Source organism: Pongo pygmaeus, chromosome 6, assembly GCF_028885625.2.
Source record: "Pongo pygmaeus isolate AG05252 chromosome 6, NHGRI_mPonPyg2-v2.0_pri, whole genome shotgun sequence".
NCBI classification, from domain to species: domain Eukaryota; kingdom Metazoa; phylum Chordata; class Mammalia; order Primates; family Hominidae; genus Pongo; species Pongo pygmaeus.
In genome coordinates this window covers 104,542,956-104,570,935 of record NC_072379.2, presented here as the reverse complement: position 1 = coordinate 104,570,935, position 27,980 = coordinate 104,542,956, and the positions used below count along the sequence as shown (strand labels likewise).

Below are 27,980 nucleotides of genomic sequence, written 5' to 3'. Positions count from 1 at the left end.
AAAAGAAAAAAAAAACACAAAAACAAAACAGAACAGAACAGCATCACTTCCTTATTAGTTTGAAGGAAGTGAATTGCCTACAAAAGTTTCCATTTTCAAAAAAAGTATTAAAACATAGTGTAAAGCCAGGCACGATGGCTCATTCCTGTAATCTCAGCACTTTGGGAGGCTTAAATGGATTGCCCCAGGAGGTCGAGGCTGCAGCTGAGCGATCCTCCCGCCTCAGCACCTCAAGTAGCGGAGACTACAAGTGCGTGCCACCATGCCCAGCTAATTTTTTGTATTTTTGTAGAGACAGGGTTTCACCATGTTGCCCAAACTAGTCTGGAACTCCTGAGCTCAAGCGATCCACCCGCTTCCGCCTCCGCCTCCGCCTCCCAAAATGCTGGGATTACGGGCGTGAGCCACCGGGCCTGGCCCAATTACTTTCTTCAGTCTGAGCATGAGCGCTGGAAGAAAAGCTCTCACTTGCATATAATTTTTTAGAGACAGAGTCTCCCTCTGTTACACAGGCTGGAGTGCAATGGCGCAATCTCAGCTCACTGTAACCTCAACCTCCCGTGCTTGATCACTTATATAATCTCAGCTCACTGTAATCTCAACCTCCCGGGCTCGATCGCATATATATACACACATATATTTGTTTGTTTAGACGGAGTCTTGGTCTGTTGCCCAGGCTGGAGTGCAGTGGCGCGGATCTCCATTCACTGCAACCTCCGCATCCCGGGTTCAAACAATTCTCTGCCTCAGCCTCCCGAGTAGCTGGGATTACAGGCACCCGCCACCACGCCCCACTAATTTTTGTGTTTTTAGTAGAGACGGGGTTTCAGTGAAACCATGCTGGCCAGGCTGGTCTTGAACTCCTGACCTCGTGATCCACCTGCCTCGACCTCCCAAAGTGCTGGGATTACAGGCGTGGGCCACCTCGCCCAGCCGATCGCTTATATTTTTAAAAAGATGTTTTCTTCGTTTCCCAGCCCCTTCTACCCCGTTACAAAGTTTCAAAGACTTAATGCTATTACAAAGGGCCGTCAGAGGTCAAGCTCAGGGGTGCAGCTCCCTCATGCCGGGCAGCCTCCGAGGGGGCCGACCCTGCCCAGGATGAGCGGCGCCAGGTAGCCGGGGACGCTCCCGGGGGGTCCCGGGGCCCTGGCTGGGGGAGGTGTTGTGGGGCGCACGTACCCAGGCTCAGGTGAGGCGAGTGGGCGGCCAGGGCTCCAGCTGGCGCTGGCCATTGAGGAGCTTCTGCGCGACAGTGCGATCGGTTGCACCTTCTGCGACAGGTGCCGGCCGGGTGGCGCGCAGCGCCTGCTAGCGCAGAGTCTGGCCCTTGCTGCGCCCGGCCCCAAAGACCGGCAAGTCGTAAAGCTCTTCCTCGCAGCTTATGTGCGGTGGCGGCCGGGCCGAAGCCTCGGGACACACAACTGCCAGCTCAGCAGCCGGTTACATCCCGCCCGGCCACCGGTAGCCAGTGTCCGCTCATGCGCGCTCCTGGAAGACCCAGCAGCCCCGCCGCGAGTTCCGATTGGCTCCGCGTGAGTGGCGGTCCCCTGTGACGTCACAAGGGCGCGTCTTCGCCGACACCATAGAGGTGGGCCTTCGGCGACGTCAGAGGCGGGGTGTTAGGCTACGTCACTGGGGCGCTACAGTGCCTGGAGCTGGGCAGTGTTCTCGTCAGAGTGGGGACTGGTAACAGCGACCTCTCCGCCAGGTCCTGTGTGTTGCCGGCTGAAGAAGGGTAGCCGAAAAATTCAGACCCAGCATAGTGTTTATGTTGGTCAAAAATAGAAAACTATGTCTGGCGCGGCCGAGGCGGGAGAACCTTCAGGCCAAGAGCGGCCTAGCAACATGGCGCAACCCCATTTCTGTAGTCCTACCTCAGCCGCCCAGCTACTTGAACCCAAAGGTTCGAGGCTCCAGTAAGCTATGATCCCACCACAGCATTCCAGCCTGCGAGATTGAGGTAAACCCTGTCTAAAAAAATTAAGAAACTATCCAAGTGTGCAACAGGGAGGGACTGCTAAATAAAACATGAGGCTGGCTGGCCCCTACTGTAATCCCAGTACTTTGGGAGGCCGAGGCGGGAGGATGGATGGCTTGGGCTCAGGAGTTCGAGACCAGCCTGGGCAACATGACGAAACCCCGTCTCTACAAAAGATATAAAAATTAGCCGGGCGCGGTGCGCACCTGGCCTAATTTTTGTATTTTTTTCTAGAGATGGGGGGGGGGGGGCCTCGCTATGTTGCCTGGGCCAGTTTCGAACTCCTGAGTTGAAGCGATCTTCTCACCTTGGCCATCAGAGTTGTCGGGATTACAGGCGTGAGGGACCGCGCCCCACCTGGGTTAGGCTACTTAATAACATAAGAAAGTGCTCCGCCAGGCTCAGTGGCTGACGCCTGTAATCCCAACACTTTGGGAGGCCGAGGCGGGTGGATCACCTGAGGTCAGGAGTTGGAGACCAGCCTGGTCATGGTGAAACCCAGTCTCTACAAAAAATACAAAAATTAGCCGGGCGTGGTGGCGCATGCCTGTAGTCCCAGCTATTTGGGAGGCTGATAAAGGAGAATTACTTGAACCTGGGAGGCGGAGGTTGCATTGGGCCGAGATCGCACCACTGCACCCCAGCCTGGGCGACACAGCGAGACTCCAAAGTTTGACACCAGCCTGGGCAATGTAGTGAAACCCTGTCTCTACGAAACAAACGAACAAAAACCCAGGCGTAACTGTGTCCACCTGTGGCCCTAGCTAGTTAGGAGGCTGAGGCAGGAGGATCACTTAAGGCCAGGAGCTCAAGGCTGCAGTGAGCTATGGTAATCCCACTGCTTCCCATCCTGAGCGATAGAATGAAAGCATGTCTCTAGATAGCTAGCTAGCTAGCTAGATAATTGATACGTAGTTTTGTATCAAATCTTTTCCCTAGATTTGAACATGTTTTTCTAAAGTAGCATTCAACACATCAGCATTTTACAGTGTTATTAGTTGTTAATATGATTATATTTTTCTGAAATACAGTATCCTTTACAAAAGCAGTTTTGTCTTTCAAAGCACATAGATAAGGCCCTCAAGTGAATTTGTCTGATGTTGGCAACCTTGGTACCATTTTGTCCACTTGATTGGAAAAGTCAGTCAATAATTTCAGGTTACTGTTGGCCTTAGAAGAAGAGCCCAAAGGCAACAAGCAAAGGCGCTGGGGTCCAGTCGCCTTCTAGAAGCATTTTCACTTTCCATTAAGGTTTCCCTTGATGAACATAAAAGTACTGTATGTAGAATTGACCCAGTGCTGCCCTGGCAACTTTGTATATTAGGCCAAATTTACATTTCTTACCTTTATGAGAGGCACCCTGGTAGGCTAGTGGAGTTACACACAAAGTCTGATCTCAGCTGCACTGTCCAGAGATGCAACACAGTCCAATCAAATAACATTCTCTGAGCCTGTTTTTTTAGCTGTAAAAGAAGAATAACATACCCATCTAAAAAGGCAGCTTATTGTATTTGATTGGTCTTTTATTTTCTATGAAACTGTGTTTAACACAGTAATTATTTTCGTTTGTATACTACATTTGTGTTTTTGGTTTTAGTTTTGTTTTTGAAATGGAGTCTTTTTTTTCATGGTGTTTTGTTTTGTTTTGTTTTTGAGATGGAGTCTTTCTATTGTCACCCAGGCTGGAGTGCAGTGGCATGATCTCTGCTCACTGCAACCTCCACCTCTCAGGTTCAAGTGATTCTCCTGCCTCAGCCTCCTGAGAAGCTGGGATTACAGGTGCCCACCACCACACCCAGCTAATTTTTAAAATATATTTTTAGTAGAGATGGGGTTACAACATGTTGCCCAGGCTGGTCTCAAACTACTGACTTCAAGTGATCCACCCGCCTTGGCTTCCCAAAGTGCTGGGATTATAGGCATGAGCCACTGCACCTGGCTTGTTTTCAAATAAGCGTTTCTTGGCTAGGCATGGTGGCTCACACCTGTAATCCCAGCACTTTGGGAGGCCAAGGTCAGTGGATCACCTGAGGTCAGGAGTTCGAGACCAGCCTGACCAATGTGGAGAAACCCTGTCTCTACTGAAGATACAAAATTAGCCAGGCATGGTGGTGCATGCCTGTAATCCCATCTACTCAGGAGGCTGAGGAAGGAGAATTGCTTGAACCCAGGGGGCAGAGATTGCAGTGAGCTGAGATCGCACCATTGCACTCCAGCCTGGGCAACAAGAGCAAAACTCTGTCTCAAAATAAAAAAAAATATTTCTTAAAATGATATTTTCAGTATTTTATAGATGATGTGTAAGCAGCAATCTTAATAGGATGTTACCTGACACTTTGCGAGACTGGCAGCTGATTTGATCCAGATGTCTCTAATTCTTTTTTCTTTTTCTTTTTCTGTTTTTTTGTTTTTTTTTTTTGACAGAGCCTTGCTCTGTCACCCATGCCGGAGTGCAGTGGCACGATCTCGGCTCACTGCAACCTCCACCTCCCGGGTTCAAGCGATTCTACTGCCTCAGGCTCCCGAGTAGCTGGGATTACAGGCACGCGCCACCATGCCCAGCTAATTTTTTGTATTTTTGGTAGAGACAGCGTTTCACCATGTTGGCCAGGCTGGTCTCGAACTCCTGACCTTAGGTGATCTGCCTGCCTCGGCTTCCCAAAGTGTTAGGATTACAGGCATCAGCCACTGTGCCTGGCCCAGATGTCTCTAATTCTAACATGAGATGTATTGCAGGATCATAGCAGAGTGAGTTGCTGATGTATCCAGAAGGAAACGAGCATGGAACTCTCACGACAGCTGTCCTGAGAAGTGTGTGTATGCTGTGCTTGAATATCTCACTGCTCATTTATACACAGGCTTTCTGGTGACTGAGTTAACAGTATCTGTTTCATAAATAATGTAGCCCTCTTTCTTTCTCTCTCTCTCTCTCTCTCTTTTTTTTTTTTTTTGAGACAAGGTCTTGCTCTGTTACCCAGGCTGGAGTGCAATGGTGCAGTCTCGGCTCACCGCGACTTCAGCCTCCTGGGTTCAAGCGATTCTCCTGCCTCAGCCTCCCAAGTAGCTGGGATTACAGGCATGCGCCACCACGCCTGGCTAATTTTTTCCTTTTTTTTTTTGAGACGGAGTTTCGCTGTTGTTGCCCAGGCTGGAGTGCAATGGCACAATCTCGGCTCACCACAATCTTTGCCTTTTGGATTCAAGGGATTCTCCTGCCTCAGCCTCCTGAGTAGCTGCGATTACAGGCATGTGCCACCACACCCGGCTAATGTTGTATTTTTAGTAAAGACGGGGTTTCTCTATGTTGGTTAGGTTGGTCTCAAACTCCTGACCTCAGGTGATCTACCCGCCTCAGCCTCTCAAAGTGCTGGGATCACAGGCATGAGCCATCGCTCCTGGCCTAATTTTTGTATTTTTAGTAGAGAGGGGGTTTCGCTATGTTGGCCAGGCTGGTCTCGAATTCCTGACCTCAAGTTATCTGCCTGCCTCGGCCTCCCAAAGTGTTGGAATTACAGGCATGAACCACCATGCCTGGCCACCTCTATTTCTTTAAGCCTACATGTTTTGCACTTGTTAAAAGTATTTGAACATACAATTACTCAGCTTCCCTTGTTTATGCCTGAGTCTTGAATAATCTTAAATATTTTTTCCAATCTAAGTTTTATTTTATCCCGTTTCTTCTATATTTGTATAACTTTAGGTGGCTGTCTTCATTGAAAGTTTTTTCTCAAAAGCCTTAAAATAGAACATAGTTCTTGGCAGCAATTTGAAAGTTATTTGAGGAGAAGGGGAGACTTACAATGATGATTCAAATGAAGCAAACTAAAAAGTAATGAAGCAAGACAGAGGAAAAAGCAGTATTCACTTGAGCACATCCCAAAAGAATAACATTTCAAATGTAACTAGAAAAAAGTATGCTGAAGTTCACAATACAGAAATAATTATTAATAAGATAGCTTTAAAGCCCTGCTCAGCTTTTGAATGTTGGGAATTGACCCAGAGGTGGCTGTAACCTAAGATGGTTCCTTCAGTAATGACCATTTTTGCTTTTTCAAGATGATGATTATTCCCCACCTTCTAAGAGACAAAGACCAACGAGCCACCACAGCCACCAGTCCCAGAACCCGCCAATGCTGGGGAATGGAAAATGAGGGAGTTCAACTCTGGTAAGTTCTCAGCGAAATCCACGACCTTTTCCTTTATCTTCTGGACTCTCAATGTGACTGATGAAAGTTACCATGTGCTCTGCAGGGGGAAATGGTTTAGCATGTATTACTACATCTTAATGACATCTTTGTAAAGCCAGGAGCATTTTGAAAGTCACGTTACAGACATTGTTTAAACATAGTCTGTATTTACCAAAGTATAGGACATTGTATCATCTCATATTAATTAGTTAGTTGGCTCAAAATTAGTGCTAATGACCTAGTAATTCAGTGATTTCTGTTAGCTTTAAAACCTTTATTTCAGAACTATTTCACCTCTTGGTTTTCATTTTTGCTGTGTGTCACTGCCTGCCGGCTGCTAATTTATTAACTCCCAGTGAATCATGTGTCCTGTGAAGGGACTGACTATTAGTGGCAAATTATGTTGATGATTTGTATTTTGAATAAATAGTTTGAATACATAGAACATTAAGCTTGTATACATTTTGAAAATAGTATTTTAATATTCTACTGTGTCATAGTCACAATGATTGGATATATATTGAATTTATATGTACTTTAAGTTGTTATATGTTTATGGTCTTTAGCATTCTAATGTGTAATTGTATATCTGTTAAGTCTTTTTTTTTTTTTTCAAGATTAGACTGATTTATTGAGGCATCTGTTTGATGCCACATTAAGTGGCCCAGGCTTTGTGTAGGGGTTGAGGTTAAAGCAGGAAGAAGTGTGGTGAGAGGCAGGGGTACCAGGATTAGGTTGGAATACCTGGGGGTGCTCTGAGGCTCCCCAAGTTTCCCTGGTCTTGGCCAGCTGTGCTGCTGGCCTGGGCATCTGATGGGCCTGCAAGGGTGGTCCAGGGGCTAGGGCAGGGACTTTGGAGTCACGCTGTTGGCTTTGAATCCAGACTCCTACACTTGGTAGCTGTGAACTCTCCATGCCTCAGGGACCTGCAGAACTGAGCTCTGTCTGAGCCAGGTTCCATCCAGGAACTGCGGATCCATCCAGAGGGGCACTGCCTCAGGTTGCTCACTATTCACTGCCTTCTCAAGCAGACCCTTGTCTCCTTCTAGGCCCTCACAATCCAGTGGAGGAGACGAAACTCATCTGCCTCTGTCCCTCTGGGCACGCCTCATGCCAGGTGCATCTGTGGACAGGGGCCATGCTCCTGGGCTTCCAAAGTTGGAGAAGGCTGCCAGGCTCAGATGGGTACATCACAGCAGCTGCTGCCCTCTGGACACAGTGACAAAAGAACACTCTGGGCCTGGAGTCCTGGTCTGGGGCATTGGGCAAGGCTGTTGCACTTCTCTGAGCCCATTTCCCCATCTGGAAAGTGCGCTGATTGTATCTCCCTGTGGGCACTGAGGGCCTCGTGTTAGTTTGAGAGCCAGCATCTGGGGTTTGGGCTGTAATTCCCTGTCAGCCCCATAGCTGTGGGGAACCAGGGACTTTGTTGGGATTACCTGAGGCATCAGTCTAGCTTCCTGCCCCTGGCTTGGGCTCAGCACCTGAAGTAGTCTAGGGGGTAGGTGGTCCTGGTGGGGGCTGGGGCTTTTCCCCAGACTGAGGTCACACCCAGAGCCAGAAATCTTGGTGCCTGCTCTGGGCAAAGGTGCCAGCCTGTGCGACAAGAGCGAAACTCCGTCTCCAAAACGAAAACAAAAAACCTTGCATCATTTCAAGGGGCTCACACCTCCCTAAGGGCCTGGTAATTGGCTGGCTCTGGCCTGCATCTGTCCCCGAGGGTGTAGGTAACATCCCACCTTACCTGGTTTCTTCCTGCCAGGGCCAATCTTCAGACCTCAGGACTTTGCAGCCTATCCCACCTCCCCTCTGGCCAGCCTTGAGCCCTTGTAGGTCCAGCACTTTTTCCAGGCTGTCTCCTGGTTGTCCTTCTGCCTCGAGGCCTGGCTCATGCTGCTCCCCTCCCACTCACCAAGACCCACAAGGACCACTCCACACCCAGCTCAGCCCCATCCCCTGAGATAGTCCTTTCTCTTTCCTCAGGTGGCCAGGTGCATATCTTGGTGTGAGGACCTTCACTATCTGGGAATGCCTACTGGTCACCTCGGTGACAGAGACCAAGGCATTTACCTGATATGAGTGTCTTGGTTCACTGTCTACATGGGTAGGGAGGGAGTCAATAATAGGCTTTTCACTTGCTGCAAGGGCCAGTTCTCCTGGCCCCATGGCTCTAGGGATGGAGGACGCTGCAGGAGATGCACTGCTCACTTCCCAGCTGAGGACTGTGGGTCATCTCAGGGCGATTTCACAGTCCCCACATGCCCCACCCCCTCAGCTCTGCAAATACCAAGCAGTGCAGCCTGCCTAGGGGATGGTGGGCTCGAGAGTGCCCAGGTAGTGCCCAGAATGCCCTTGGCAGGCCCCTCACCTAGCTGCTTCCATAGCTCTGTAGCAAGAGTTCTAACCTTTTTTGACAGTGAAGCCTGCTGAGAATAAGAGCTGTGGACTGTTTTCCCAGAAAGGCATGTACATGCTCTCCACACAAAACCTTTCATCGTGGCCAAGCACAGTGGCTCATGTAATCCCAGAACTTCGGGAGGCGGAGCCAGTCGGATCACCTGAGGTCAGGAGTTCAAGACCAGCCTGCCCAACATGGCGAAACCCTGTCTCTACTAAAAATACAAAAAATTAGCCAGGCGTGGTGGCAGCCACCTGTAATCCCAGCTACTCCGGAGGCTGAGGCAGGAGAATCACTTGAACCCGGGAGGCGCAGGTTATAGTGTGGTGAGATCATGCCACTGCACTCCAGCCTGGGCGACAGGAGCGAAACTCTGTCTCAAAAAACAAAACAAAACCTTGCATCCTTTCAGGGGGCTCACACCTCCCTAAGGGCCCAGTAATTAAACCCCTTGGGCCTGAGGGTGAGAAACTTTGTCTCAGTTCTTCCCCGAGTGATCAGCCCAGGGGTAAGGAAGGAGAAGCCAGAAAGCAGGACCCATGAGAAGGGCCCGCTCCTGGAGTTTGAGGCCCACTCCCTCCTGCCCCTGCCTCTCCTCTGTCCAGGACTCCTCCCTGCTCTGCCCCACTCCTGGGGCCGTAACCATGGGGAGCTGTGGTTTTCTACAGGCCCCTGGGCACAAAGTGGGCAGGCTCACCTGGAGGCGATCAGAGTAACATGGCAGGAAGTGAGGGGGAAAGCCGCCCTGGAACTGCGCCTCTCTGCCCCCTGACGTCACTGGCGTGCACTCCTCCCTCCCCTCACTCAGGCAGTGGCATGAGTTCCATGTGAGCGCTGTCCTGCTCCCTCTGCTGCCTCTTTTTTTTCTTGGGGCTACCATAACACTTTCCCTTCCCCAGCCCTGCCAACCTGGTGGGACATTGGGCTTCCCTCTCACAGGGTCCTGGGGACAGGCCCATCCTTTATCATACCCACAGAGAGACCCTTTTTTTCTTCAGGACCTGGGGAGCAGCCAGATTCCATGAGTTAAATGCAGATCTGAACCAAGCTGGGATTAGGGTACACACTCTCCTCTACTGAAAAGTAGCTAGGGATTCCAGCTAGGTGAGAAGGAGAGTGGGGCAGAGCCAGACCAGGCAAGGACTGATCACCTGGAAAAAGCCTGCCATCAAAGATCTTGGCAAATGCTGGGTGCATTGGCTTACTCCTGTAATCCCAGCACTTTGGGGGTCTGAGACAGGTGGACTACTTGAGGCAAGGAGTTCGAGTCCAGCCTGGGCAACATGGCAAAACCCCATCTCTACTAGAAATACAAAAATTAGCTAGGCATGCTACACTCCTGTAATCCCAGCTACTCAGGAGGCTGAGGCAGGAGAATCACTTGAACTGGGGAGGCAGAGGTCGAAGTGAGCTGAGATTGTGCCCCTGCACTCCAGTCTGGGAGACAGAGTGAAACTGGGCCTCAAAAAAAAAAAAGAATATGGCCTTGGCAGAGAGCGGCCAGCCTGGCAGTGCCTTCCCTTGGGTTTCTCCTGGGTAGGCCTCTGCCATGAGGAGGCGCTTCCTTCTGCCTGTCCATGGCCCACAGCAATGGAATGTCTGCTTCTGGGGGTTGGGTGGGAGACTGCTGGCAGAACTGGAAACCTTCAGGTGGGGTTTTTTTGTTTGGTTTTGTTTTTGAGATGGAGCGTCGCTCTTCACCCAGGCTGGAGTGCAGTGGTGGAATCTCAGTTCACCGCAACCTCCGCCCCCCTGGGTTCAAACAATTCTCCTGTCTCAGCCTCCTGAGTAGCTGAGATTACAGGCATGTGCCACCATGCCCGGCTAATTTTTGTATTTTTTGTGTAGATGGCATTTCGCCATGTTGGCCAGGCTGGTCTTGAACTCCTGACCTCAAGTGATCCACCCACCTCGGCCTCCCAAAGTGCTGGGATTATAGGCATGAGCCACTGAGCCCAGCCCCTTCAGGGGGGTTTTGAGGCTTCACTACAATACTAGTTACCTGTGGCTGCTGCAACAAATTACCACACACTTAGTGACTTAAAACAACCAAAATGTATTCCCTTACAGGTCTGAAGGCCACAATTCTACAGTAAGTCCTGCTGAGTCAAGGTGGGAGCAGGCTCGGTGGCTTCCGAGGCTCTGTGGGAGAATCCGTTTCCTGGCCGTGGAGGTGGCCTGCACCCCTCAGCTTGTGCTGCCCGTCTCGAATGACTGGAGTTTCCTGCTTCTGTCACTACACCTCCCACCCTCTCCATCACCTGCTCTGCTCTTATAAGGATCCGGGTGAGTACATCAACCCCAAAAGCCAAAGACCCTTTTGCCATATAAGGTCATGTTCACCAGTTCCCGGGATTAGGATGTGGGCATCTTGGGGGCATCAGTCTGCTACAGCTAGGCTGCAAAACTATTACACCCTCCTGGTGTTTCAATGATTGGGAGAAAAAGGGTTGGCATTTTTTGCTTAGGGGTCCCTCTTAAACTTGTATCTGTAAGGTCTGGGGTCCCTCTTAACCTTGTGTTTTTGTTTTTGTTTTTTTGAGGTGGAGTCTTGCTCTGTCATCCAGGCTGGCAGTGGCGTGGTCTTGGCTCACTGCAACGTCTGCCTTCTGGGTTCAAGTGATTCTCCTGCCTCAGCCTCCTGAGTAGCTGGGACTACAGGCGCCTGCCACCATTCCCTGCTGTTTTGTATTTTTGGTAGGGACGGGGTGGGGGTGGGGTTAGGGAAGGGGGTTTTGGCTATGTTGCCCTGAGCTCAAAGCGATCCGCCTGCCTCTGCTGCCAAAGTGCTGGGATTACAGGCCTGCACCACTGCACTCAGCTGCTGTAAAGTCTTATTTCACACAGCTGAGACATGTTTTAGGAAGTTTGCTAAAAGACCCCTGGAGATCTCCTCATTGTGACCTCCCTGTTATTGTGTTTAATTTGATTGAACTTTTCTGCCCTCCTGCTTTTCAGCTTCTCTAATTGTCTCCCATTAAACCAATTCTAAGAACCACCAAAAAAGGGAATTTTTTTTTTGAAAGCAGTAAAATGATATGGACTGTTAGAATGTAAAATATATTAAATAAGTCATTATATGTTAGTGCTGCTCTGACATAGGGACGTATTATTGAGAATCAACTTTTGCTTGATTTTCAGAGAAATGGAATAATCGTATCGCTGATCTACGTAAACAAATTGAAGAATTGTCTGAAAGAAAATATGGTATGTCTAAACTGGAAAAGTCCTGTAATCTTATGTTCATGGGCGTTTACACAATGGAGTTACTGTTCATCATGGGGGTACCGTGGACAAGCCCAGGGCTGCCGGCGAGTCATGCCATCCTTACACGTTTCTCATTGTAAGGTGCTTTGTAGTGTCTACACACTTTGTTTCTAGATTGCTGAGGAAAAGTTGTATTTCTTTAATTATTAGTTAGCATTTCTTTTAAACTTTCAGTATGGAGATTGGAAATTTATTTACATATTTATTGCAAAGCCCTGGATCTTAGGGATTTCATTGAATTATTTATTTATTTTTTTTGAGACAGAGCCTCACTCTGTTTCCCAGGCTGGAGTACAGTGGCACGATCTCGGCTCACTGCAACCTCTGCCTCCTGGGTTCAAGCAGTTCTCTGCCTCAGCCTCCCGAGCAGCTGGGATTACAGGTGCCAGCCACCACGCCTGGCTGATTTTTGTTTGTATTTTTAGTAGAGACGGGGTTTCATGATCTTGGCTAGGCTGGTCTTGAACTGCTGACCTGATCCACTCACCTCAGCCTCCCAAAGTGCTGGGATTACAGGTGTGAGCCGCCATGCCTGACCAAATATTATTTTTTTGAATGAATTGTTTCTCTTAGTCTGCTTTGTTAAATTTGGAATTCATCTGGGTGCGGTGGTTCACACCTGTAATCCCAGCACTTTGGGAGACCAAGGCAGGCAGCTATCTAGGTCGGGAGTTCGAGACCAGCCTGACCAACATGGAAAAACCCCGTCTCTACTAAAAATACAAAATTAGACGGGCATGGTGGCGCATGTCTGTAATCCCAGCTATTCGGGAGGCCAAGGCAGGAGAATCGCTTGAACCCAGGAGGCAGAGGTTGCGGTGAGCCGAGGTTGCACCATTGCACTCTAGCCTAGGCAAAAAGAGCAAAACTCCATCTCAAAATAAATAAATAAAATGTTCAGTACTCACTAAGGTACCCCTATTGTCTCTACTTTTATCTTGATGCATCACTGAATTGGTGTTAGATTTCAAATTCATCATTGCCCTTATACTATTCTGTCCTGAAGCTACCTTTATATAATGATGAAAGAAATTAGCGATTTGTTATTATCCTCTCTCTGTTGGTATACATCAAATACTCACCTAAAAAGAGCAACAACCAGTGGAAAACACATGATGTTTTTATTTGGATGACTATTTACTTGTAACCTACTAGCAAACTATAAAATTGTATGATATGCAGAATTTTAACTGAATTGCTTTAAGTGAACATTTAAACATGATAAACCATATTGATGGTATTTATGTTAACATACTTAAAATGAACATTTTTCTTCATCATGAGTAATATAACCTACTTCTCAATGAAAACCTAGCATTAAATTTGCTAATGAATTCAATAACATTTCCATAATATTTTTAGTTACATGCTTAAGGTTCTCTTAGTGTTTCTCCCACTTTTTAATAGCTTATGCCTTTTTTGCCTTTGTTTTTTTTTGGTTCATTTTAAAGCAAAAATCTCACAACATGTGATACCTGGAAACACTGTAACCTAGTGGTAAGACCATAGGCCCTGGGGACACAGGCTGGCCATGTCTCTTCTCCTGTCTGAGCTTTAGTATCCTCTTTTGTGGTCATGAGAACTGAAGATCTGTCCCGAAGATTTGATAAGATAGTAAAGTGCTTCACATAATACCAGACATATAAATACACAGTAAATGCTTCCTCCTTATATTTTTATTGATTGATTGATTGAGACAGAATCTTGCTCTTTTGCCCAGGCTGGAATGCAGTGGCGTGATCGTGGTTTCTGCAACCTCCACCTCCTGGGTTCAGGCAATTCTCCTGCCTCAGCCTCCCGAGTAGCTGGGATTACAGGTGCCTGCCACCATGCCCAGCTAATTATTGTATTTTTAGTACAGACGGGGTTTTACCATGTTGGCCAGGCTGGTCTCAAACTCCCGACCTCATGATCTGCCTGCCTCGGCCTCCCAAACTGCTGGGATTACAGGTGTGAGCCACTGTGCCCAGCCTGTCTTTTCTCTTCACACTCACAGTTCATGATGAAATATTAAATATGTACTAGTGGATATTACTTTGCTGAATATTGCCTAGTGAATATTAAGTATTTATTCTCACCTTTCAGACATGAACTTATGAATTCAACAGGTGAAGATTTACAACTTGATAAATCAGCTTCGTGAGGTACATCTTCACTCGTAAGTCAGATTAGAAGATTATGTGAAGTAATTAACACTTAACATTGATTTAATGGTAGCTTCCACATGAAATAGTATGCCTCTAAGTATTAATTATGTCCTAGGACAGGAGAATTCATGTTGTCAAAATTCTCATACTCTCTAGAACAATAAACTCATTTTCTTTTTATTAGTAAATATTGCATTTATGGGTAGACAAAACTGAAAGAACAATATTTGTTCTACTTTTGAGTTGCAAGATTCATCTGGCATAATGCATTGAACAGGTTATTATTGAAGTCTACACCAGTCAACTGAATAAGCATTCATCAAATATCCATGATATGCAGGGCATAAGTTTTCTTTTAGAGTATGGAACCATGCATATCATCTTTTAATTAGATGATTTAGTTAGATATGTTTTTAAAGAAATAGAAATATAATTGATTTTCTTGTTTTGGCTCTGGAGTGGAGTGGGGACGAAACAGAATGGATTCACACTGTTTAGATTTACTAAAATGGAAGGATTGCAGCAAGATCATATCCCTAGGCTCCCCGTAGCAAATGTCACCTGCTAGCTGTTTTTTTTTTTGGTGTTTTTTTTTTTTTTTTTTTTTTTTGTAAGTTGAAGTTTTGTTCTGTCGCCCACGCTGGAGTGCAGTGGTATGATCTCTCAGCTCGTGGCAAGCTCACCTCCTGGGTTCAAGCAGTTCTCCCTGCCTCGGCCTCCTAAGTAGCTGGGATTACAGGCCTCTGCCACCACACCTGCCTAATTTTTGTATTTGTAGTAGAGTTGGGGTTTCACCATGTTGGCCAGGCTGGCCTCGAACTCCTGACTTCAGGAGATTCACCTGCCTCAGCCTCCCAAAGTGCTGGGATTATGGGTGTGAGTCACTGCACTTGGATTTAATGGGATATTTCACTACAGAATTTGGTAAACAGAATATTAGCATTTTTGGTGTTCTTTTTATTTTACTCCTACTATTTTTCTTTGGACTCAATCACAATAACAGAATTAAAGAACAAAGTGTAAAAGTTAAAGACCAGTACAGATTCAATAATTATTCTTTTCTACATACTGTGTTTAAATGATATCCCTTTTTCTTTTTGTTCTTACAGCTCGAGCTGTAAAAGCCAAAGGTCCGGTGATGATCCCATACCCTTTTTTCCAGTCTCATGTTGAAGATTTTTATGTAGAAGGCCTTCCCAAAGGAATTTTTTTTTTTTTTTTTTTTTTTTTGAGATGGAGTTTTCACTCTTATCGCCCAGGCTGGGGTGCAATGGCGCGACCTTGCTGGTCACTGCAACCTCTGCCTCCTGGGTTCAAGAAATTCTCCTGCCTCCTGCCTTAGCCTCCCAAGTTGCTGGGATTACAGGTGCCCACCACCACACCAGGCTAATTTTTGTATTTTTAGTGGAGATGGGGTTTCACCATGTTGGCCAGGCCAGTCTCGAACTCCTGACGTCAAGTGATCTTCCCGCCTCGGCCTCCCAGAGTGCTGAGATTACAGACGTGAACCTATGCCTGGCCAGGAATTTTGTTTTTTAGGAAGACTTTCTACTAATGGAATTCCTGGCCTTGAGAGGATATTACTTTCGAAGGAAAGGATTTTTTTGTTATTAAAAGGTAAGATTCTTGGATTCTTATTGGACTGTTATCTCTGTTATGAGTAATCCATCTTTAGTCATTCACCACTAGGGTTGTATTTAATTAAGTCTGAGTTATTTTATGGTGGTTTTGTTTTGTTTTTACCGAATTTTGTTCTCATTGCCCTGGCTTGAGGGCAATGGCGTGATCTCAGGTCACCACATTCTCTGCCTTCCGGGTTCAAGCAATTCTCCTGCCTCAGCCTCCTAAGTAGCTGGATTTACAGGCATGTGCCACCATGCCTGGCTAATTTTTTGTATTTTTAGTAGAGATGGTGTTTCACCATGTTGACCAGGCTGGTCTAGAACCCTGACCTTGGGTGATCCACCCGCCTTGGCCTCCCAAAGTGCTGGGATTACAGGCATGAGCCACCGCGCCGGGCCTGGGCCTGCTTCTTTCTCTTTTTCTTTTTTTTTTCATTAGCAGCTTAAAATTGGTGCCTTATTCAGACACGAGCAAAAGGACATTAGCCCAGCCTTGGAAATAGGTGTGAGCCCATATATGATTTTCCTAGTTTCTCCTCCCCCTTTGCTTTTTGCTCTCTTGTTAGTATGTTGTTTTTACTCTCTGAATCTTTTTTCCCCATTTCTTTGGCAGACATTTTTACTTGTCTTGGAAGAGTAGGTGAAGAGCTATTTTTAGGACTCTTTGAAAGGGTACAGTATGGGTGACAGTCTTGGCTAATGGTAACTTCCAGGGAGCTGGGGTCAGCGTGAGCTGGAATCAGTCCAAATTAGCAAAGCACTGGCACTCAGTGTCAGGAATACAAGTGACTGCAAAGTGTTAAACACATCTGGAAAGGGATACTGACATCATCCTCAGAATCTGTGGGGAGTTCACATAGCCAGTTAAGACCCATTCCTCTTTGACCCTATAAAGATTCTTTAAAGAATACTACCCTTAGTGGTTTTCTAGCCAGCTTGCCTGCTCATTTATCTTTGAGGACAACATGCCTTGTGGAGCTCCACAGGCCCCAGAGGGGTATGGATTCTGCATTTGAAAGTGCTGAAGCTGAGAGACTGGGTCTTGGTGGACCCCAAGAGGTCTGTTTCTCCTCTACTCATTGTTCCTTTTTTTCCCAGCAGCTGGCATTGCTGTTTAAATGGGTTGTTCTTTGCTGTTTTAAGTTGTTTCATAGTGGTGTGTCAGGATTTGGGTTTTCTGAATACTTTCCAAGCTGGTGACTTGAGTGGTGGTTAGGGAGGAGCTGTTTTAGGGCTGTTCTGGAGCTATTGAGGTCAGGTGTCTAGATAATCCCAGCTCCTCTGTTGAGGAGAATGCTGTTCTCATTATGCTGCCTTTGGTGGTGCTGTGTGTGGCTCTTTAGATGTGGGTGGAGGTGAGCTGGGGAAGTTAATGAGATCTTTTTTAGGTGCTTTTGATAAAGTAGCCTGCACTACAGGATTCATTGTGACTTTTTTCCTTAACCTGTGCATTTCTCTCTGCTAGCTTTTGCTGTCTTTCTCATGCCTTTGATTTTCCCAGCTCCTCTTGGTTGAATTAACTTAAGTGCTCTACTGTGGTTTAAATGTGTCCCCCAAAGTTTATGTGCTGGAAACTCAATCCTCAATGCAACAGTTGGGATGTGGGGCCTAATAAAATAGCCTTCATGAATGAGTTAATGTTGTTATTGTGGTAATAGATTAGTAATCACAGAGTGGGCTTATTATAAAACAGAGTTCAGCCCCTTTTGCCCTCTTGCTTTCTTGCAGTCTCTTTTCCTTCTGCCTTCTGTAGTGGGATGATGCAGCAAGAAGACCCTTACCAGATGCAGGCCCCTCAACCTTGGACTTCCTAACATCCAGAACTGTTAAGAAATAAAATTTATTCCTTTCCTTTCCTTTCCTTTTCTTCCTCCTTTCCCTTCCCCTCCCTTTTCTTCCCTTCCCCTCCCTCCCTCTCTCTTTCCCTCCCTCCTTCCCTCCCTTCCTCCTTCCCTCTTTCCCTTCCTTCCTTTCCTTCCTTCCCTTCCTTCCTTTCCTTCCTTCCCTTCCTTCCTTTCCTTCCCTCCTTCCCTTTTTCCCTCCTTCCCTCCTTTCTTCCTTTTTTCCTTTTTATAAATTATGCAGTCTGTGGTATTCTTTTATAGAAGCATGAAATGGACAAAGACAGACTCCATTTTCAAGAGCAAGCACTTTTGTAGTTTCTGATCGAATTATGACTGCAAAGGAAGTTCTATAGGTAGCCTCAGATCCACTACCTAGGAAGCATGCTACCAGGCAGACCTAGGATCTAGGATTTGATCAAGTACTGGGCAACATGATACCTCTGCAATTTAGCACCTCCTTATATACCTCCAGTTGGCTCAGCCCATCAGGGCTAAAACTACCCCTCATATCCTAGTGTCTCTTGTAGGCAGAAGCCTTGCCTAAACCCTAAGCTGCTTGGCTCACATTCTGTCTTGTGCTTTTTTTTAGGGGGTTTAAATATACACAAAAGAAATATGTTGAACCTCCATGCACCCAACCCGCAGATTAAGCAGTTACCTCCATTTTTCCAGATTTGTTTCATCTGCTTCAATCTCCCTAAAAATTTATGTTTGTACAGGAAAAACTGAATAAATAGCTAATTCTCCACCCTACCTTTCATCTTAAGTCACTTTTCAGAGTAGGAAGTTAGTGACCTAGTAATCTTCCCTCTAATGACCAGTAGTTTTTTTTCTGAATACCATTATGAACTCATAGATTATTGTTTGCGTTTGATGTATTTTAGGCCATTGCAGTCTTTATTGTTTTGGATGCTTACATTGTCTCATCTAGGTTAATAATTATCTCTTCAAGTTGACTTTCATGTCTTTTTGACATGATCCTGTTGGACTTTGATGGCGTCCTTGCTTTCTGGCAAAAAAAGATGTTCCAGGATCAATATACTGCACCATACATGGAGTCAGCCATTTCTCTAGGGAACCTTGATTCCTTTTAGTAGAGAACACAGTTTGAGGTCTTGGACTGAATGACTTTTGTGAACCTCCTCTCCTGAGACTACAGCCTGCATCCCTGCATATAGCCCATTTGGAGCTCTTGCTAGGCACCAACAGATCTCCTAGAACTGCTATATAGTTCTGCCTCACTCTTACAAAGATTCATCTCTTGAGAGTTTTGTGCTGTACCCCCAGATGTGGTCTTTCTGGTTCTGAAGCTTTTGCTTCAGTCACCCTGAATTTTGCCAGCCCTATGCATGCTATACCTTGGATTGCCAACTTGCCCTCACTGAAGCCAGTTTCTCTGGTTAGAATAGTTGCCCCAACCCATGCCTAATACTCTAGTAAACAAGGTTCTACCTGGGCTTAGGTTAACTTTTGCTCCTTTGGGCCCTGTGCTCTACCAGCATTCATTTATCTGAAACTCTCCCTCACCTTAAGAACTTATCTGTTCTTTAATGATTTACTGCTGCTTCCTCGGTTGGAAAGAACCCAGTTCAGGAGTTTCTGTTTTAGTTTGAGATCTTATAGGCCTGTCTCATCAGGTTGGTGTCAGCCCAGCTAGGATTAGGCAGAATTGGGTGGGGGCTATAGTGCATTTTTGGCACAGCATATACCTGTCTGACTAATTCTCTGTCTTTTCTTTCCTGTTGCAATTCATGGGTCTTAGCATCTTCTGAATTGTGTTTAGTAGGTCATCCTGTTGATTTCCTGCTAGGGAGTAGCATACTCTGGCTCTGTACCATTGGCCAAGGAACTTAAGGATAGATGAAGGGCTGCAGTTTTGTTAAATGGAACAATATGAAGAGATGGCATTGTAAAAAAAAAAAAAAAAGGCTTGGCAGCAGGGCCCATTTGAATGGTTGGTCCTTGGCTCCTGTGTTGATATAGGCAGATCCTTGACGGGAATTTGGAATGATCCCAAATATTGTAGATCACTGGTACAGCAAGTCATCCTCAAGGTTGTCTGTGTAACAGTCTTGAATGATATTTTGTCAGTCTTTGGAGATTCTCTGTATAGGGTTTAATCATTTAGTTATTTCAGTTGAGCCTGTTTAGTTTCTTTGCAAGGAGATAAGAAATGTGAAAGAGATGCAGACATTAGGGAAAAAAGTCAGGAGCCTTGTTTCCCTACCCTCTACTTGGGTTCTGGAACTGGACTCATAGGTGAGTAGTGAGGAGCTGGGCCCAAGCACATCAATCCTAGATCTAGCTCTGCTTTGCGCTCGCTCCAGTTCTTGTATCAAATTCATTTCAAGCCACCCAGAGTAGTATGTAGAGGAGTCATTCAGGACCGTGCTTATACTTCATTATATCAAATGGGAGATCCAGTAATTTATAGCCTATTATTTCTGGAGTCTGGAGATGGCTCTGCATAAGATTTGCTGAAGCAAATTTTATTACATTAGAAGAGAACCTAGCTGGCTGCATCCTACACTGGAAGCTTTTAGATGCTAATAAGGAGGTCATGTAAAGGTCACAGAATGACTCTGGAATCCATTCCCTGCCAAGAAAGAATAATGACAGTCTGTGTTGGCCTCTTTTCATTTCCCTTTGATTTTGAGTAATAAATTCTCTCCTCACTTCCCAGCTGAACGGTTTGGGAGTCTCTATTCCCTAGAAAGACTCTGGTCACATACCCATCAGATTAAATTAGGTGAAAACTCTTTGGCCTTCATGAATGTTGAAGGATTTCAAAGGGCTAATGGAAATTCTTCTAGAAGTAACTGCAACCTCCGCCTTCCAGGTTCAAGCGATTTTCCTGCCTCAGCCTCCCGAGTAGCTGGGATTACAGGCGTCCACCACCATGCCCAACTAATTTTTGTATTTTTAGTAGAGACGGGGTTTCACCATTTTGGCCAGGCTGGTCTAGAACTTTTGACCTCAGGTGATCCGCCCGCCTCAGACTCCCAAAGTGCTGGGATTACAGGCATGATCCACCGCACCCAGTTAAACTTCAGTTTTTCATGTTCCATGCATAGGTCAGGGTCTTAGGGAGTGATTCATTCTAGCAGAACTCCCTGGATTTTAAGGCAGGTGTTCCATTTATTAATTGACAAAGGAGGCATATTTCTCCCCTGGTAACCCAAAGATTTAGGTCATTTTCCCAGAGACTCCATTTGCACTGTGAGGGTTCTTGGAAAACTAAGCAGAGGATGAGGAAAAGTCTGTGAACAAGCTTGCTGGTCTCTCCCTGTCCTACAAAAGAGCATACCTCTTCTGTAACCAGAAGGCCCTTTTGATTAGTCAAGACTGGACAGACTGAGATTAGGGTGTGGGGGTGTGTGTGTGTGTGTGTGTGTGTGTTTGTGGTGTGTGTGTGTCTTGAGACAGGGTCTCACTCTGTCACCCAGGCTGGAGTGCAGTGGTGAGATCAGAGCTCACTGCAGCTTCCACTTCCTGGGCTCAAGCGATCCTCCTATTTCAGCCTCCAGAGTAGCTGGGACTATACGAATGTTTTACCGCACCCAGTTCATTTTCTAATTTTTTGTAGAGATAAGGTTTGACTGTGTTGCTCAGGCTGGTCTTGAACTCCTGGCCTCACGGGATCCTCCTGCCTTAGTCTCCCAGTGGGCTGGGATTGTAGGTATGAGCCACCTCACCTGACCTGCGATGATTTTTCAACAATGTAATTTCTCTTTTACAGAGCCACCTAAGCTGAAGATTCCCTTGAGAACAAGTACTGTCCTGTGGTTTCATGGCCTTTCTTCCATTTGTGGTTCTTGTGAAGTGGAATTTAAATGACATCTTATCAAGATGGATAAACCCTAGTTTCCCAGTGCTGGAATATAGAAAATGGATGGACAAGTAAATCCCACTCAGCACCCATAGTCCAGGCATGGGGACCTCAACACACCTGAGCCCCAGACATCACCTTTCATTGTGAGTAGCTCTGAGATGACACTTCTGCTGTTCCCAATTCCAGCATTAATTGGATTAGATAGTTATTTTATGAAGAATTTTCATATGTCACAATCCTGACCATATCTTCAAGTGAACAGAAAAATTCTATTAAAAAGTCAACCTGTCTCACTCTGTTGCCCAGACTGGAATGCAGTGGTGCAATTATGGCTCACTGCAGCCTCAACCTCCTGGGCTCAAGCAATCCTCCTGCCTCAGCCTCACAAGTAGCTGGGACTACAGGTGTTTGTCACCACACCTCACTAATTTTCCCATTTGTGTTATATGTGGATTCCACAGGACTGATTTTGAAAACTTGAGTATGCGTTGATTTTGGTATACACAGAAATGGGAGAGCTGGAACTAATCCCCCCATATACCAAGGGACAAATTGTATCCGTTTTTACAATTATACTGTAGGAGATATTATGTTCCATGACAATGGTAATTTTTAATGACAATTTTTAATTGAGTGAAATTACCATAAAAATAATAATAGTAGCAGCTAATATTTACTGAGCTGTTACTAGGTGCCTATAAATAGCATAGATTTTTAAATTCTCCATAATTCTTCCTTATTTCACTTAACCACTCTATCTTAAATTACTCATGCTTGCCTCAGTAGCACACATACTTAAGTTGGAACAATAGAGAGATTGGCATGGCCTCTGAAAGAATGACATGCAAATTTGTGAAGCATCCATATTTTTTAAAAAGAAAAAAATTACTCCCAGATTTTCACTGTGTTTGTGCATATGACCTTTTGTTTAGGTTGAATTATATCCAAAGATGAAATTTCCAGAAGTGAGATTACTGTGAGTCACAGGGCATGAGCATTCTTATTACCCTTGATGTAAATTGCAAAGCTTTCAGGCATGGTGGCTGTCAGCCTGTAATTCCAGCACTTTGGGAGGCTGAGGTGGGAGGATTGCTTGAGGCCAGGAGTTGGAGGAGGCAGTATAATGAATCACTGTATGTATGACTTAAAAAAAATTTCCAAGCTTTATCCTGGAAGGCTTATATACATTTTAAACACCACTAATACTACAAGAAAATGGCCATTTCACTGCACCTTCGCCCACACAGGTATTATAATTTAACAAGTTATTTTCTGTGTGATAAATGAAAGACCTCATATTATTACTTTGTCACCCATTTTTTGTTTTTTTGAGACGCAGTCTTGCTCTGTCGACCAGGCTGGAGTGCAGTGGCGTGATCTCGGCTCACTGCAACCTCTGCCTCCCAGGTTCAAGCGATTCTCCTGCTTCAGCCTCCTGAGTAGCTGGGATTACAGGCACATGCCACCATGCCCGGCTAATTTTTGTATTTTTAGTAGAAATGGGGTTTCACCATGTTGATCAGGCTGGTCTCAAACTCCTGACCTCGTGATCTACCCGCCTCGGCCTCCCAAAGTGCTTGATTACAGCTGTGAGCCATGCGCCCAGCCTATTTGTCACATATTTTATCTTTCCTTATGTTAGCTTATTAGCTTTATTTCTTTATTGTCCTTTTTTTTTTTTTTGAGATGAAGTCTCGCCCTGTCTCCTAGGCTTGAGTGTAGTGGCACAGTCTCAACTCACTGCAGCCTTGACCTCCTAGGCTCAGGTGATCCTTCCACCTCAGTAGTTGGGACTATAAGCACATGCCACTATGCCTGGCCAATTATTTTTATTTTTTTATTTTTACTAGAGACGAGGTCTTGCTTTGTTTCTTAGGCTGGTCTGGAACTCCTGGCCTCAAGCAATCCCCCCACCACCCCCTCCCAAAGTACTGGTATTATAAGCATGAGCCACCATGCCTGGGGTATCTGTGTCTTTTCCATTTATTTATATAGTTACTTTGTCTTTTACTAATTCAATGATCTGTTTAATCTTTTATTAAATTATAAAAATAGTAAATACTTTTAAATAAGTGAAAAATTTCCTTCACTCTTTAGACCCATCATCTTATCTCAGGAAATAATTGCTATTGAGAAAATGGGCCATATCCTTCAAGATACGTACATGGTGATTGAACATCACTTCACATTTTCATATTTCGTGGACATTTGTGCCAATACCTATTGATCTATCTTAATCCTTTTCATGGTTGCATAATATTTTATTATATGAATGTATCACAATTTACCAGTACCAGTCAACTGCTGGAGGCATTTAGGCTTCTTCTAATATTTGCTTTGAGCTCTTTATATAATTAAAAATTAACCCCCTCAGCCAGGTGTGGCAGCTCATACCTGTAATCCCAGCACTTTGGAAGGCTGAGGTGAGAGAACTGCCTGAGTGTAGGAGATCACCACCAACCTGGTCAACATAGCGACACTTTGTCTCTACTAAAAATTAAAAAAAAAAAAGAGCTACATGTTGCAGTGTACACCTGTAGTCCCAGCTACTGGGGAGGCTAAGACTGGAGGATCACTTGAGTCTAGAAGGTTGAGGCTGCAGTAAGCTATGATCACACCATTGCACTTTAGCTTTGCTAAGAGCAAGACTGCATTTCTTAAACAAAATAAAAATTAGATGGGAATATTGCTCAAGCCCTGGAGGTTGAGGCTGCAGTTAACTGTGATTGCACCACTGCAGTCCAGCCTAGGCGATAGAGCAAGACCCTTTCTCTAAAAATAAAATAAAATAAAAATTAACCTTCTATCATATTTCCCAGTAACACCTTCCCTCCTACGTTTCTTCTAGAAGCCCTTAAATTTTGTTTTTCACATACCATTTAAAACTTTTAAGTGCTGATGTCTGTCTGTGTCATCCCTCTTTTTTTTTTTTTTTTTTTTTTTTTTAGAATGTCTTTTTGTCACTTCTAGCTGGACCTACCATGAAAGACTTCTGAATCCAGGAAGAGAGACTGACTGGGCAACATATTATTCAGGTACAAAAAGACTTGGACTGTAACTCAAAAATGATCAAATAATAGTGCATGCATCAAGTGCAATGGGAAGCTCTTCTGGAGAGGGAGAGAAGCTTCCAGTTAAGGTGACATTGACGCCAAGTCCTGTAAGATGAGGAAGAGTTGTATGAGGGTGGGGAAAGAAGGGGGAGGTGGAGGGATGGGGATTGGGCTGGGATGGGATGGAGTGAGCTGCCCAGGCAGGGAAACCAGCACTATACAGACCTGAACAATGAAGATGGCACATTTTGTTCAGGGAATGGTGAATTAAGTGTGGCAGGAATGCTTTGGAGAGACGGTCATTTGCTTGTATGGAATTTTGCCCAAGAGACCTCATTACAGTTTCTAATTTTTTGATGTTATCATGCATCACTGCCCTTGTCAGATAGTATCATGATCACAATAACATCAAGCATAATATTTCATTGATTCTTACAAAAACAGGTGGGTGCCACAGTTATCCCCATTATATGCACAAAATGATGAAGACTTGGGGTTAATGAGCGATTTGCCCAAGCTCACCTGAATATTAAGACTGAGTCAAATGTTAGTCTGGTCTGACTTTAATGCTTGTCTTGTTCATGAGCACCATGCATTGCCTCTCCTATGCAGTTAAGCAGGTAGACAGGTGAGAGAAGAGCCCATGTGATATTGGGGGAAATTCACCCCTGATATTTCATGTAGGTTCTTTTCTATTTTCCCTCAGTGTCAGCCAGTCTGAGAAATAAAGGGAAAGAGTACAAAAGAGAGAAATTTTAAAGCTGGGTGTCCAGGGGAGACATCACATGTTGGCAGGTTCTGTGATGCCCCCCAAGCCACAAAACCAACAAGTTTTTATTAGTGATTTTCAAAAGGGGAGGGAGTGTAAGAATAGGGTGTGGGTCACAGAGATCACATGCTTCACAAGGTAATAAAATATCACAAGGCAAATGGAGGCAGGGCAAGATCACAGGACCACAGGACTGGGGTGAAATTAAAATTGCTAATGAAGTTTCGGGCACACATTGTCATTGATAACATCTTACCAGGAGAAAGGGTTTGAGAGCAGACAACCCATCTGACCAAAATTTATTAGGCGGGAATTTCCTCATCCTGATAAGCCTGGGAGCGCCACGCGAGCCCGGGGCTTATTTCATCCCTTATCTACAACTGTAAAAGACAGCCGTCCCCAAAGTGGCCATTTCAGAGGCCTCCCCTTAAGGATGCATTCTCTTTCTCAGGAATGTTCTTTGCTGAGAAAAAGAATTCAGCAGTATTTCTCCCATTTGCTTTTGAAAGAAGAGAAATATGGCTCTGTTCCACCCTGCCCACAGGCAGCCAGAGTTTAAGGTTATCTCCCTTGTTCCCTGAAATTGCTGTTATCCTGTTCTTTTTTCAAGGTGCCCAGGTTTCATATCATTTAAACAACTTGTGCAGTTAATGCAATTATCACAGGGTCCTGCGGGGACATTCATCCTCAGCTTACGAAGATGACCGGATTAAGAGATTAAAGTAAAGACAGGCATAGGGAAAGCACAAGGGTATTGATTGGGGAAGTGATAAGGGTCCATTAAATCTTCACAGTTTATGTTCAGAGATTGCAGTAAAGACAGGTGTAAGAAATTATAGAAGTATTAATTTGGGGAACTAATAAATGTCCATGAAATCTTCACAATTTATGTTCTTCTGCCGTGGCTTCAGCTGGTCCCTCTGTTTGGGGTCCCTGACTTCCCACAACACGTTTCTCTCTACTCACAAACTTCTGACCAAATGTGTGTGTGTGGAGTTTCTACACCAATTCTCCAACTCTCTGGATACCAACCGTGTATCCCACAATTCCATTCTGACACTACCTAGAGTTAGCGCAGAACCCACAGGTTAGGGGCTCAGTCCCACAAGACCACCCTTACTTCAGATGCCAATTGTAAGTCCTAGGCTGTCACCTGTATTTTGACCAACCAGTTAGAAATCAGGGTTTCCCATGACCCTCTTCTTGAGTTTAATTATTTACTAGAACAACTCACAGAACTTAGAAAAACAGGTTTTTTTCTTTTATTTTTAAGAGACAGGGCCTCGCTCTGTTGTCCAGGCTGGTGTGCAGTGGTGCAGTCATAGCTCATTGAAGCCTCAACCTCCAGGGCTCAAGTGATTCTCCTGCTTCAGCCTCTCAAGTAGCTGGAATTACAGGGTTCCCACCACCACATCAGGCTAATTTCTTTTATTTTTTGTATAGATGGGGTCCTCTTATGTTGCCCAGGCTGGTCTCAAATTCCTAGGCTCAAGTGATTCCGCCCACCTCTGCCTCCCAAAGTGCTGGGATTACAGGCATGAGCCAGCGCATCTGGCCACCTTATTTTCTATTACTGGCTCAATGTAATGGCTCCATCTCAGGAACAGCCAATGAAAAAGATGCACAGGACAAGGTAAGTGGGGAGGGGCACAGAGCTTCCATGCCCTCTGTTGGGCACACTACCCTCCCAGGACCTCCTTGTGTTTAGCAACACAGAAGCTCTCCAAACCCTGCTGTTTGGGTTTTTATGGAGGCATGATTGATAAAATCATTGGCCATTGGTAGTTAAGTCAATCTCCAGTTCCTTTTGCCTCCTGAAGTTCAGCAGGTGAGGCTGAAAGTTTCAAGCCTCAAAAAATGTGGTTGGGGCCAGGTGCGGTGGCTCACTCCTGTAATCCTAGCAGTTTGGAAGGCTGAGGCACATGGACTACTTGAGGTCAGGAGTTTGAGACCAGCCTGACCAACATGGTGAAACCCTGTTTCTACTAAAAATAACAACAATTAGCTAGGCGTTGTGGCACATCCCTATAATTCCAGCTACTCGGGAGGCTGAGGCAGGAGAATTGCTTGAACCCGGGAGGTGGAGGTTGCAGTGAGCTGAGATTGTGCCATTGCACTCCAGCCTGGGCTACAAGAGCCAAACTCTGTTTAAAAAAAAAAAAAAGTTGTTGCTTTCTCTGGCAGCTAGCCCTCCTTCTGAAGTGGTCTAGGAGCTTGCAGCCACCCTGTTAGCTCAACAGCATCCCACATGCATTCTTACCATGCTGCAGATCTGAAAGACCTTAGAGGCCCTTTTGTCAGGAACCTGGGACTAAGACTAAATATCAGAACAGAAAATGCTCGTATTACCTCTGTCATGAAGGGCTTTATAAGAGCTTTGGAAGCTCTATGCCAGGGACCAGGGGCAGAGACCAAATATATATTTCTTTTCTTATATTTGAGACAGAGTCTCACTCTGCCACTGAGGCTGGAGTGCAGTGATGTGATCATAGCTCACTGCAGCCTTGACCTCCTAGGCTAAAGCGATCCTCCCACCTTAGCCTCTCCAGTAGCTGGAACTACAGGCGTGCATCACCATGTCCAGCTGATTTTAACTTTAATTTTGTAAAGGCAGGGTCTTCCTATTTTCCCCAGGCTGATCTCTAACTCTTGGCCTCAAGCAATCCTTCCTCTTTGGCCTCCCAAAATGTTGGGATTACAGATGGGAGCCCCCATACCCACCAATCACAAGGATCTTTATAAGAGAAGGAGGTAGGAGAGTCAGAATTAGAGAAAGTGATGTGGTAATGGAAGAAGAGGTCAGAGAGGGAGATTTGAAGATGCTGCACTTCCTTGAATATGGAGTCACGAGGTAAGTCAAGGAATAGGGGTGGCTTCTAG

At 45.5% G+C, this 27,980-nt stretch overlaps 1 non-coding gene and 1 pseudogene across 1 annotated transcript; both read left to right on the top strand.

Moving 5' to 3' along the window:
- Positions 1–11,884: 11,884 nt before the first annotated feature.
- LOC134739943 (UPF0764 protein C16orf89-like) lies at positions 11,885–22,828 on the top strand (annotated as a pseudogene).
- Positions 22,049–22,150, top strand: LOC129041788 (U6 spliceosomal RNA). Its single transcript, XR_008503936.1, has one exon. It is a non-coding gene; the product is annotated as a U6 spliceosomal RNA (small nuclear RNA).
- Positions 22,829–27,980: the final 5,152 nt, after the last annotated feature.